Here is a 12,098-nt window from a genome sequence, read left to right as displayed (position 1 = left end):
CGGGCTCGTAAGGAACTCGTGAGATAATTTGCATAAAACCACCTGCCGTACCAGATGAAAAACCAACTGACGTACAGAATACTAAAGTCCGAAAGAGAAGCCGGAGAATTTTTCGATATTTAACATCACAACTTTAAAAACATATGACTCCGGCTTTCACTGATTTAACAAAGTGTTTAAAACGTAGTTTCTCTGCCGGTTTTAAAATTGTGGGCTTTTTATTGTCTCTTTGACAGAGTAAAAAATGTGGAATCACGAGCTCTTTTCAACACGTTGCACACCCTGAGAATAAGCGTGCATTACGCCCGTTCGCTAGTTTTCACAATTGTGTTTATCAAACTCTAAATTCTATCCATTTTCTTGTCTACGGGTCTCGACCAATTTTTTAGGTAAGTATAGTTACTTGATCAGCTTGAATATGCTTGGTCTAATTCGTTTAGAACCCACAAAGTGTGGTTCTAAACTTGCGCAGTTTTTTTGCGTAAAAGCAACGAGATAAACCCAATTTTTGTGCCAGCATCAGGCATATTCCAGTTGTTGTTTCAATCAAAAGCAAAACTTTCAAGCTCCAAAAATAACTTTTTAAGTTAACTGCATCCCAAAAAAGTTAAAGCTTCCGTTTTATTAACATAATTTTCTTATAACTTATCATACATTTTCATTATACAGTCACGTGACATAGAAACAATTTTGCAACTTTTTGATGTCAAAAAACAAAGGTACGAAATGTTTCTTCACGTTTTTGCCGTTTTTTCTGCAACTGTTCAAAATATAACATTAAATATTTGACATAATCTAGATGAAGCTATATGGAAATGATTAGCCGGGCCTAAAACAATTAATATAATTAGTTTTAGAGGTGAACTAGCTGTGAAAACATCTTCGCAGACAACAAAGGGAGTTTGAAATTAGTGGCTCAAATACGTTTTTAGTGAAGCTTTTGAACTTGACTTAATCTTTGAGCAGTCTAAAAGGGTTAGATAACAAAATTGAAAACGTTTCTTGGTCTGGAGTAACAAAATGGCTAAAATTTCACGATCAATTTTGCGCTGATGATCGAAATAGGTCAACAAAAGAACCATTCCGGCAATTACTTTGGAAAAATACTGCTCCAAACTATGCACAAAATGCTTCTTTAGCAGTAAAATTGTGAAATTTTGGTGCATTTTTTTGTGTAAGCTCCCGTGATTGTTTAATGTATGTGTCGTCAAAACAGTTATGGCCGTTTTTCGACGCCAGACCAGCAGCTTTTTCTTTTTAATCCTGATATATTTCATTTTTCGGCGTCATAAGAAACAAGTGAAGTTCATTAGCTTCAGTAAGAACTAATTTGAGCCAATAAACTCAAATTGCTTTCTTTGTTTGCGAAGATGTTTCCACAACTAGAACACCTCTAAAACTTGTTATTTTTTTGGCTAATTTACGCTTTCAGAACCAAATTTTGCAATTAGGTTCGTCTAGCATATGTCAAAAATTCAGTCTTATATTTTAAATATATGCACAGAAAACGTCAAAAACGTGAAGAAAACGTTCGTTCATTTGCTTTTCGAAATTTAAAAAGTTGAAATTTCTATGTCTTGTGACTGCATCAACAATTTATGACAAAAATTTTTCCATCAAGAATAACTTCCGAAACCCTCCAAACATGCTCTCTAAATAAATTTGATTTTTTTACTGGCATTTTTTGCTAGATTAGACACCTTCTGTTCGCCAAAAACGTGATTTAAGTTTGCGTAATAAAAAAGCATTTTTCATTGCCGTTAACATTAAGCTGTTAATCAGCTGATGGCAACAATGTTTACGTGGCATCTAAAAAAACGTAATTTAATTTGCGCATTTAAGGCCGTTTATTCAATTGAACTTCTCATTTGAGAAAGTTTTTGGTTGTTATCTTTCGGGAAAAAACACATCAAATTTATGGCAAAGCACATTTAAAAAAATTTCTTCTGACAAATTGCTTGTCATGCAATTCCACCAAGAAGAGAAACGGAACTTCGCCTCACTTGCGGTACAATCGGGAACAAAAACGAAAAAAACTTTAAAAAATTGAAAAAATTCGGAACTGCCAAAAAAACTGGACGCATTAAAAACAATAAAGCTTGTTTTGAACAAAGTATTCCAATATAAAACAAAAAAAAATTCTATCTTGGGAAAAAGCCGAAAGTAGTACTTGACCAGAAACCATTTCAGCCAGAAAAAAAAGTCATTGAGAGTCAAAAAAGAGTCATTGAGAGTCCCCTTCCCATGAAAAAACCCACATATGCTCATGAATAGTTTTTTCGGTCATTAGAAGGATGTAACACAAGACCATTAAAACGAAATCATTTGGACAGAATAAAGTTTTTAAGCAAAAAAAATCTGAAAAAAAAGAAAATACATTAAAAGAAGTTGATAAAATTACAATCAACAGATTTAGTTCAAAACATTAACGGCAGCTACAATGTTTTTTGCCTGCACCAAAAAATCCTTCGATGAAAGTAACTTTACAAGTAATTCAAACACTACAAACACTATTCAAAAAAAGCCGGAGCAAAAACAATCGGTTCCAAGATATGGCACCTAAGCCGACAAAACACAACCAGACAATTAATAAACAATCAATTTCTAGCGGATTTTTCCCGCTGAAAAAACACAGATTCTGTCAGATTTAAATCGAGGACTTTCGCAATTCTAGGTGCATTTGATACCTACGTTAGCCTGAGACGCAAAAAAGTTTGAATTCATAATAAGCACTTGAATTTACCATTTTTAATTTGACCATTCTGTGAACAAAACTATTTACGGCGCAAAATTATAGTACCAGGTTGCAATACACTTGCTATCGCAAGTGCAATAATCTGGAAAAATTGTCTGTCATTTAAAACCATAGTATGGAAAAACTACTGATCATGCTTTTTTCAATTAATTTTTCTGATCTATGGATTTGTATGAAATTGATGGAAATCATTTTTGCCAAATTATGGACTTGCTTGATATCCATTTTTTTCCAATCCAGGACAACGCACTATTGATCAACTATCTTTGAAGTTTAAACTTAAAATGAAAACCGTTTTTTACATTTTTTTTTTCAAAATAATTTGATGTAAGATTTTTAATGACTAAGGCTGGGAAGGAAAACGGTAAATGAAGCTTCAGAATTGAATTTTTTTACAACTAAAACAAAAAAAAAATTTGCTTTGGACCGCTCTAAATTGGATTAAGAAGCAAAATTTTTTTAACCTATTTTTCTCATTTTCTTTCGGATATCGATCAAAGGATTTCAAAAAAGTTTTGGGCATTTCAATGCGACCAGAAGGTTTCAATATTGTTTCACACGTTGCCTCCCACCTGTTTTATTTGAATAAGCCTGAATAGTTAAAAAAAACTATCCGAATCCTAAATTTCCTTCCACTTTTCGAATGGCCGGATCAAGTTTGTCAATTATTCCTCTTTTTTAAAAACCTTACCTATGGTATTGAAGGGGAATATTCTGTGCTGCTTGCACAACAACTCAATTGTTATTTTGTTGAAAACTTGGTTTCCCTCGCTTGTAAATCACAATATTTATCAACCACATTTGATCATAACAGAGAAAATGGCTGATTTTATGGGCAGCGTTCTCCTTTGCATTTTATGCCTAAAATCTTTTACAATAATTCAATTTTCTTCTTTCCATATTCAAGTTCTTTTTCATTTTAGTTCATTTGCAAGTTCTTTTTATAATTGTCTTCAACTTCCAAACTTTTATGTTTTTTTTTCTGAAATTTTGTTTATGAAAAAATTGTAGTTTTATTGATAAAAAATTTCATTTAACGCTGTGATCTTTGTAAATTATTATTGAAACGTTTGAAGCATTCAAAAAATAGCATATCTTTGGCAAAGCAGAAAACGCGCAAAAATTTATTGCTCAATTTTTTTTCAAAGACTGTTGTGTGAGACAGCTGGATGAGAAAAAAAATTATTTCAAAAAAACACGCCCATAGTCTCCATTAACCAACAAAACTTTAACAAAGTATTTAAGTACGTCGACAGCAACACCAATTGTGTTGAAAGAAGGCGATTTCGGAATCTGTTCTAGCAGTACCCAATTTTTGCACGTCATCGTAAAGCCAAGTGGTTTAGTGGATAGATGAAGCGCAGTGGATAAAGAACGAAGGTAGTTGATTCGAATCCTGATCTAGCCCAAAATGTTTTCTTTTGCAGTTGAAGTTATATCATAATAAGCGTTGATTTTAATGCGGCGGTTATACTGTTTTTGATATCTAAAATTATTTCAGTATAGTCAAGCTAAAACTATGGTGTAATTCAATCTCTTTAATAATCTCAAATGATTTTTAAGTTTTCGACCGAGGTTTTTTAAAATTTGGTCAATGAATCATGTTCAATTTGATTGACCGAACTACAGACTTTCTCCAGGTCTTCTCTACATTATGGGAAAAATTATTCAGTGCAGTCCCGGAATTTTGTTATTTTGATCAATGAATTCCGCATAATTATCTTTTTGACGACATATTTTTTCCTGCTCGATTATTATTGTATTTGTCATAAAAGTTGAGGTGGGTGTAACATGAAGGGACTTGTCTGACTTGCAAAAAAGGCGAGGTATGGGAGGTTATTAAAATGGAGGGACTTCCCGACAACTTGCCGACAAATTGAGGGGGTTAATTGTCTCATTTGCTGATATAATTTGTCATAAAACTGTATATGTCGAACAGCATGTAATGAATTCAGAGGGGAGACCTTTATTTTATAATCTACGAAACTAAATTGATGAAAAACTGGGTCCGAGAATTGTTAGAACAGTTCATAGTGAGCTGATTGAATCCAGCGACAAAAAAAATTGACTGCGGAATCCACTGACAATTGTTGGAACCCAGCGACAGATTGCTTTAATTTACTCTAACTGCAAAGCCGTATTTGTCTGTCGAATCGAAAACAAGAAAGTCTTAGTATTTGTCACCAGAATCCGCTTTGTGACTGGATTCCATTTTCTTGCTAGCTCAGTTTCAGTTTTCGCTCCTAGTGTTTCATTCGTCGCTGGAATCATTCGTTTTTTTTACTCCATCAGATTTTCGACTTCAGAAGCTTTTCGAAATTTTGCGGAATCCAACGCAAATTATGCGGATTCCAGGAACAACTTATTCAAACCAGTCAAATCAAAACCGAAGTACCCGTTCTTTAAGACTCGAAACCATAAATTATGCTTATTTTCTGCTGGGTTAAAATGATAGCTGAATTTAGTTTGGCTGGCTTTCAATCCCCCACCAGATGAAGCTATTTATCACAAAGAAAAGTGTTCAGATGAAAGCTCTTAGCTCCTAAATTTGTAACGAAGATAAACATAGACATGATTGCACACAATTCGAAAAAAAAAAGATTTTTAGAAATTGGGAATTTTTTCCTGTGCAATGTATTTTTTACATTTTACCAAGGAAAAAGGAGGGGGCAAAACATTACATCCTAGTCCAAATATCTTTGGCTAACCAAAATTGAGTAGGAAAAAGTTCAGGCGAGCGTGAAGTAGCCGGAACAATGAAATCAATTCCAAGTTTGAGTTTTATATAACTTTTATTCGCCAGTTAGTTCATGAGTTGCGTCAGAATTATCAGACTTCACAAAAAAGTCGTAATTAAACTATATTGATTCGGTCTTTTTTTTCAAATTCTCCAGAAAACTTTACACCGAGTTGTTGATCATTCGTGGTTAAGTGACCGTGGGAAGGTTTGGATCTCTGGTGGTTATCTGAAGTGCATTCACGCCATCAAGACACCCAACTTCCCATTGCCACAATAACCATCACTGAGTCTGTTGTTGACGTAGAAAGATGTTTAAAAAACGGAGCAAGATACAATTATTGCACAAATTATTTAGCAGTATTTTTTCACCTCTTTAGACGTAAGAAGTTGAGTCAGCTCAAATTAAGCGCCAATTGCAGTATACAAAATATATTTATATATCAATTTCTTACTCAACAAATATTAGAAAAAATAACAGAAAATCCGACCTTTATTTTGATAATTTAAAAATAAATTAGTTGATTTGCTGCAATTGACAATTTACTAACCTTTTGACTTGCTAACAAGAGAATTTTCAAATATTACTAATAAATAGACTAAGTTGAAACTTAATCTGGTTCAAAATAGAGTCCGGAAGGAAGTCGATATCTGACACGTTTCTTGCGATAACAAATCGGGTTCCTTCAGATTCTTCCATAAGAACACTTTTAAATGTTCTTGAGCAGAATCTAATCTACAAGCTAGAATCAACTTATGCCATTTCTATATCAACTTATAAAATGTCAACTTTATTATTTTTTTTGCAAGTTTGGTTCGAATTAGAACCGAAATTGGGGAATGAGACAAAAAGAAGCTATAACGAGAAGAAAAAATACCAAAAGCAGGAAAATAATCACTTATCGGCACCTGTATAAATCCTGTTTGTGCCAAATCATTTCCTCGATTGCGTAATAAATCACCCCGCAAATCTCCACTAAGTCTTAAATTTTGTCGCAGCGACGCCAACGATGACTTAGATAACAAGTTTTTAGGATTATCTTTAGAAAAATCAAACTTTTTTGTGTGCTATCGTGCTCGAAAAAGGACTCAAAGTTTGTAGTTGTCCCCTCGATTGCTAAATTATATTGATATTGAAAAATTGATGCATCGGGTTTGGGTGGGATCGCGGGGAGTTGCTTTTTGCTTAAACATAGCTGAGAAAATTTAATCTGATAAGCTTAAATCCCACTGTTGAAGCCCACAAATGTTTGTTATTTTGAACTCTTTTTCGGTTTCACAACAAGAAAGAAATATGCAAAACTACTTACCGTAAAGCATTTGACGTTTATGCAGTCCGTATCAAAATGAATGAGATTAAAAAAGAAGAGTTTTAATTTGATTAAGATCCCAAATTTCCGAAAAGTATTTTTTAAGCAGTTTTGTTTAGATGGCAACAAGCGTAAAAGCATTTCGCTTACGTGGTGTAGAAAGTTGGAGTCAATTCAATTTTGCCGTTGCCAATTTTGTTTTTTCTACTTCTGAGTTTCAATTTAAGATAATTAAAAAGGGAACAAAAACCTCATTCCTTAATGTGATGTATCTTGGCTTCAAAAGTAATGGATAAGGAACAGCGCACATTTAATTGCTAAAAATTCTGCCCGAAGATGTTAATTAAAAATAAGCAACCAGTGAAAATAAAATTTAAGTGTCTTAGTGTGAGTGTAAATATCCGTTTGATAATTTGCTAAATTGATATACCTTCTGAAAAGAACTTTTTATAGAACTAACTTTGTCGGGGACCACATTATAGTTGAAATGCAACTAGATTGCCTGTTTCAAGGCAAACCACCAAGTCAGAACTCGGTGTTTCGACTGCTCTTTAAAAATATGGCTAGTTTTAGTTTAAAACAAAGATAAAAAGTTGCTGTGCAAGTAAAATTCCGACTAGGTTTTCTTTTTTTCTTTTTTTTTCTTTTTTTTTTCTTTTTTTGACCATCAAATTTTTTAAAGTCAAATACTGAATCAGATACAAGACTTCAAAATTTCGAGATAAAATTTTTAAAGTTGTACGAGTCTAAAATTGTTCGAGTTAAAATTGTACTGAAATAAAAGTTAAAAATTTTAGTCTAATTTATTCTAAAAACTGACAAAATTCAGACCATTTTTTTTTTCAAAACTGAGAAGCTTTTTCTTTTTTTTTCCTTGATGCGAGTCAAGACATAAAATTTTCAATGTGACAGCACTCTTCACTCCTGCGCTCTCTTGGGCAGAAAAGCAGAAAAACACATGCTAACCATTTTTTTCACAAATTAAGAAAAATACACTTGGCGCCTGGAAATTATTCAAATTTAGACGAACGGCCATTTTTCAAAACCGCATAGCCTTACAGCAAGCAATATCAGGTAGGCTGATTGAAGTTATTCAAATTGTGTTAAAAAATTATCAAAGTTAGAGCAGGTTTGAAAAAAAAACACAATACGGATCATAGATAATTCATTAATTCTTCCGAAATGCTGGAATGTTGGAAGCACTAAGCGCAAGGGACAAGGAAAAATGATTTAAAAAACTAAAAATTTTTCGTTTTCTTAAGTTCGAGAAAACTTTTCGAAGCAGAAGCTGTACAAACTGAAGTTGTTAATTGCGCTTTGTTGTAAAAGAGTAGAAAACTCTTCATTTGTTTCTTCTCGTAGACATTCCTTCTCGAAGACATGACCGCAATGTTTAACTTTGCATTAGTTTCTTCATTCAAATCTTTTTCTGCAAACAAAATGATAGTTTTCATTGGAGTTTTTTTTACACAGATTCTCGAAGTGGAAACCCACAACATTTGCAATACAGTTAAAAGAATGTGTTGCAAGAAACTTTTTTTGAAAATTAAGCTGAACAAATTACTTGAAAAAACTTTAAAAAAATGTATCTACATACTTTTTACACCTTTGTCCCGTATGCAACTCATAAACAGCTTTTCTATTCATTAAAAGTCATTAAACGAGAGGCAAATAAATCAAAAAACTTAGTTCCACCCTCGTTGAGCTGCAAATGGAACAGGATTCATAAAAAAACTTTTAATTAGAAACATTTTTCAAAAAACAAAACTATAGGACCTATATCTCCTGTAACAGGCAAATTTTTTTTTAAAAATTGGGCCGTTAAAGTTTGCAACTTAAGTTGACGCAGCCGGTAAAACATGAGTCGAATTCAATCAACCCAAAATGAACAAACAAATTTACAAACAACAGAACAATTTTCAATTAAAGAAGTAGGAACACATCTAGAGCTGAGTGTATAGTCTCTTAAGCAAAGGAGTTATCACAACGTGTTCTATCGATTCAAGCCAAAAACTTATATTTGGAACGAACGTTAGCAAGCAAATATAAAAAGAATCCAATTTATTTGTGTCAAAATTCCCCACAGGTTTTTTCGAAGGCTAAAGAAATTGGGGTAAGTAAAAACGAGACAAAGCTTATAAATAGGCTCACAGGAGAGTAAGCGGTCTTTCTATTGGAACCATTATTTTGGAAAAACAAGAAAATTTTTTGAGAAAAAAGATCGAAAAACCCCAGTCTCAAAATTTTTTTTAAAAATCTCATAAAAATCCCATACACATTCATACTTGTTTTCAACAAAGAATAACAAGCTTTTGAGCCATAAATAAAAATCTTAAGCTTAGGAAAGAGTATGCGTAAAAAGCTTACCAGATAAAATGAATTGCATTTGGGGAAAAACGGAAGGTCTGCTGACAGAATTAGACTGAAAATCAAAATTCCAAAAAATATATATATATTTAAGAAACAAATTACCATCCCAAACAAACAAAGAAGTACTTTTCTTTGAGTAGAAAACTGAGCATAACTGAACAACAGAAACAATTGAGCAGCAGAAAGCGTGATAAATGTTGTTTACGTGAAAAATTCTAGCTCCCGATCACAAGTCACTTGCTCTCGCAATTGAAAAAACCTCACTGAAGTCGTTAACCCCGAGTTGAAATAATTTACCAGCGGTTTCTAATAGGAATCATAATGGTAGCTGAAAGTTGATATTTAGTCCCAGCTAAGTTTTCTTGATTTTCATTTGTTTGTTCATCAACTTAAATTTTTTGTAATTTTCAATAAGTTTTATGGGCCTTAAAAACTTTTTAAAATTATACAAAGTCTTTTTTGTAGATATAATTTCAACCCCAACTTTCAAACAAAGAGTTGCAACACGACTGTTTGTACCCGGCCAAAGTCGTGTACTTTGTCACTGCCCGTTAAAGTTTATGCAATATATCATTTTTAAAAGAAGATAAAAGAAATTTATAAAACTCCCCACACATGCAATATTATGTACAAAAAGAGGTAATTAAAGTCATGCATTTTTAGCGTGCTAATACATCTAAATAATTTAAATCATTCTTTGAAAAATAGTCATAAGTGAAGCATCTTTTTTATTTGACCTCAGGGAGTCATCAAAGACAATCTTCGACTGCTCGAATAACATTTTGACCAAATTTTCATCTGGTAGAAGTTTGGGAAATCGTTTCCACTTTTATTAATTTTTAGGCATTCTTAAGATTTTATCTATGAACTTCTTGACGGGTTAAGGCAAAATCATTAAGCAAGGCAAATAATCCAAAGTCATTAAAAATGAAATTGAAATAAATTACTGGGCTCGATTTTTAACTCACAAAAACAAAAAAAGGAAAAAAATCAGCGATAAACAAGCAAAAACAAAAATAAAAAGTTTCGTAATGATACGAGCAGTTTCGTTTTTCCGATAATTTCACGAAAGGAAAAGATCTATGGCGCAGAGTAATTTTTTGTGCACATAAAAAAACACAAAATTTGAAAACAAGAAAAAAAGCTGCTGGTAGCTCCTATCTGTTTTCTCGTTAAACAGCCAAACATTTGAAGAAAATGTTTTTTTTTGTTTCGAAATAATCAAACTTTGTTTGGTAGTTGTTTTTCTAATTTTTGGGTGGTCTTAAAATTTTACCCATAACTAGCTCATCCGCATCCAGTTTCAAGCGTTAATAATCGATTATATAACGATTTTAGTACCAGTCTCACTAAAATTGAGAAACAATCGATTTTAATCATATAATAATTGGTTATAATCTCTCTTTTTAAAATCAAATTATATTTAATTATAATCCATTATAATCGATTATTTATTCGTTTATTTTTCGATACAATTATAATCGATTAGAATTGATTATAATCCATTATTTTTATTCAAATTTCTATTTCATTTTTTTTTGCACAAAAATCAATTATAATCGATTATAATTGATTATAATCCCCTTTGTTTGTCCATTTTTGTCTTCGAAGTTGCATCTAAATTGCTGATATTTTATGCTTTTTGTGGACGTTGGTTCCTATGAAAAATGAGAAAATTTTAAAAAAGTTTTCCAATTACTTCAAATTATTAAGTTTTTTTTCATTCCCTCCCCATTAGACTTGTTTTGTGATGCATATTTTAAGCTTTTTAAAACACCAAAACATCAGCAAATTGATTTAGAGTCTTGATTGATTCGGAAAATTTATTTTTCATCTACCGCGAGAACCTTTCCACTCATATGAAAGGATCTCCATGAAACTTTTGTTTCGTGGTGAAACTTTGTGTTCAGATGAACCAAAGTGTTCAAGAGATCTCTCTTTTAGAGATTTTGCCGTATTTCTCCTTGGATAACAGCGGCATTCCAGAGTGGCTTCGTGTAAGAAATTTTTGATTTACTTTTTTTGAAATTTTTTGTTTTCTCGTTTTTCAAACACAATAACTGTTCTAAGCGGATTCCACAACAAGTCAAAATCAGATTTGTTGCGGAATCCGCAATGTTGCTACTTTTCTTTGTATCTTTTTTGCTGTTTTGAAGATCCCACGGACAAATAGCTGAAACACTGTATTGCTCAAACTCGCTCCAAAAACAGGCAACTTTGCGGAATCCGCTTGACATTTGCCCAGGTTTTAGAGTGAAAACTTGGATGTTCAACAATAAGTAAATTGTTTTGTAGAATAGAATATTTAGTTACTTGAATCAACTTAGTTGCTTAGTTTCAAATTGTTCTTGAGTTTAGAGATTTTATCCAGAATAATAATAGGGATGTGAAAAAATAAAGAACATCTAGCAAACGATGTAGATAGCAAAAAGTGAACACGCACAGCGTGGTATTTTGAATAGGTTAGCACTATGACCTTGGTTAGTGAAATTAACATAAATCTTCAGCAAGACTGCAAAAGGACAAGTTAAATAACGAGGTACCGAAGGTCGCCTCACGACATTCCCCGCGGGAAAAAAAATTTTGGTGAACAGCCCAAAATTTAGAAAATGATAAAACTGCACCCAGACGAGCATAAGATTGATAGCACCACTATCCCACACAAATGCTGTACAGTAGAACATAAGAAACAAGATATTTCTGAGAAATAGTTTGTTTGAGTTTAGCAGAGTTTGATACTTAATTTGACGTGGCACCAAAGAGAATTTAAAGCTGTTATAACCTTTATGATGTTTAGATCGACCTAAACAAATGAAGACATGTGCGTATTTTTTCGCAAAAAAAAGAACTCCAATAATCTGATATCGGATCCGGGGAAAAATTCTCCAGCGATTGAACGGTTTCAGCTTTCAACTGTGTAGTAATG

Source organism: Symsagittifera roscoffensis, chromosome 3, assembly GCF_963678635.1.
Source record: "Symsagittifera roscoffensis chromosome 3, txSymRosc1.1, whole genome shotgun sequence".
Classification (NCBI taxonomy): Eukaryota; Metazoa; Xenacoelomorpha; order Acoela; family Convolutidae; genus Symsagittifera; species Symsagittifera roscoffensis.
Note: the sequence above shows the minus strand (reverse complement) of the source record.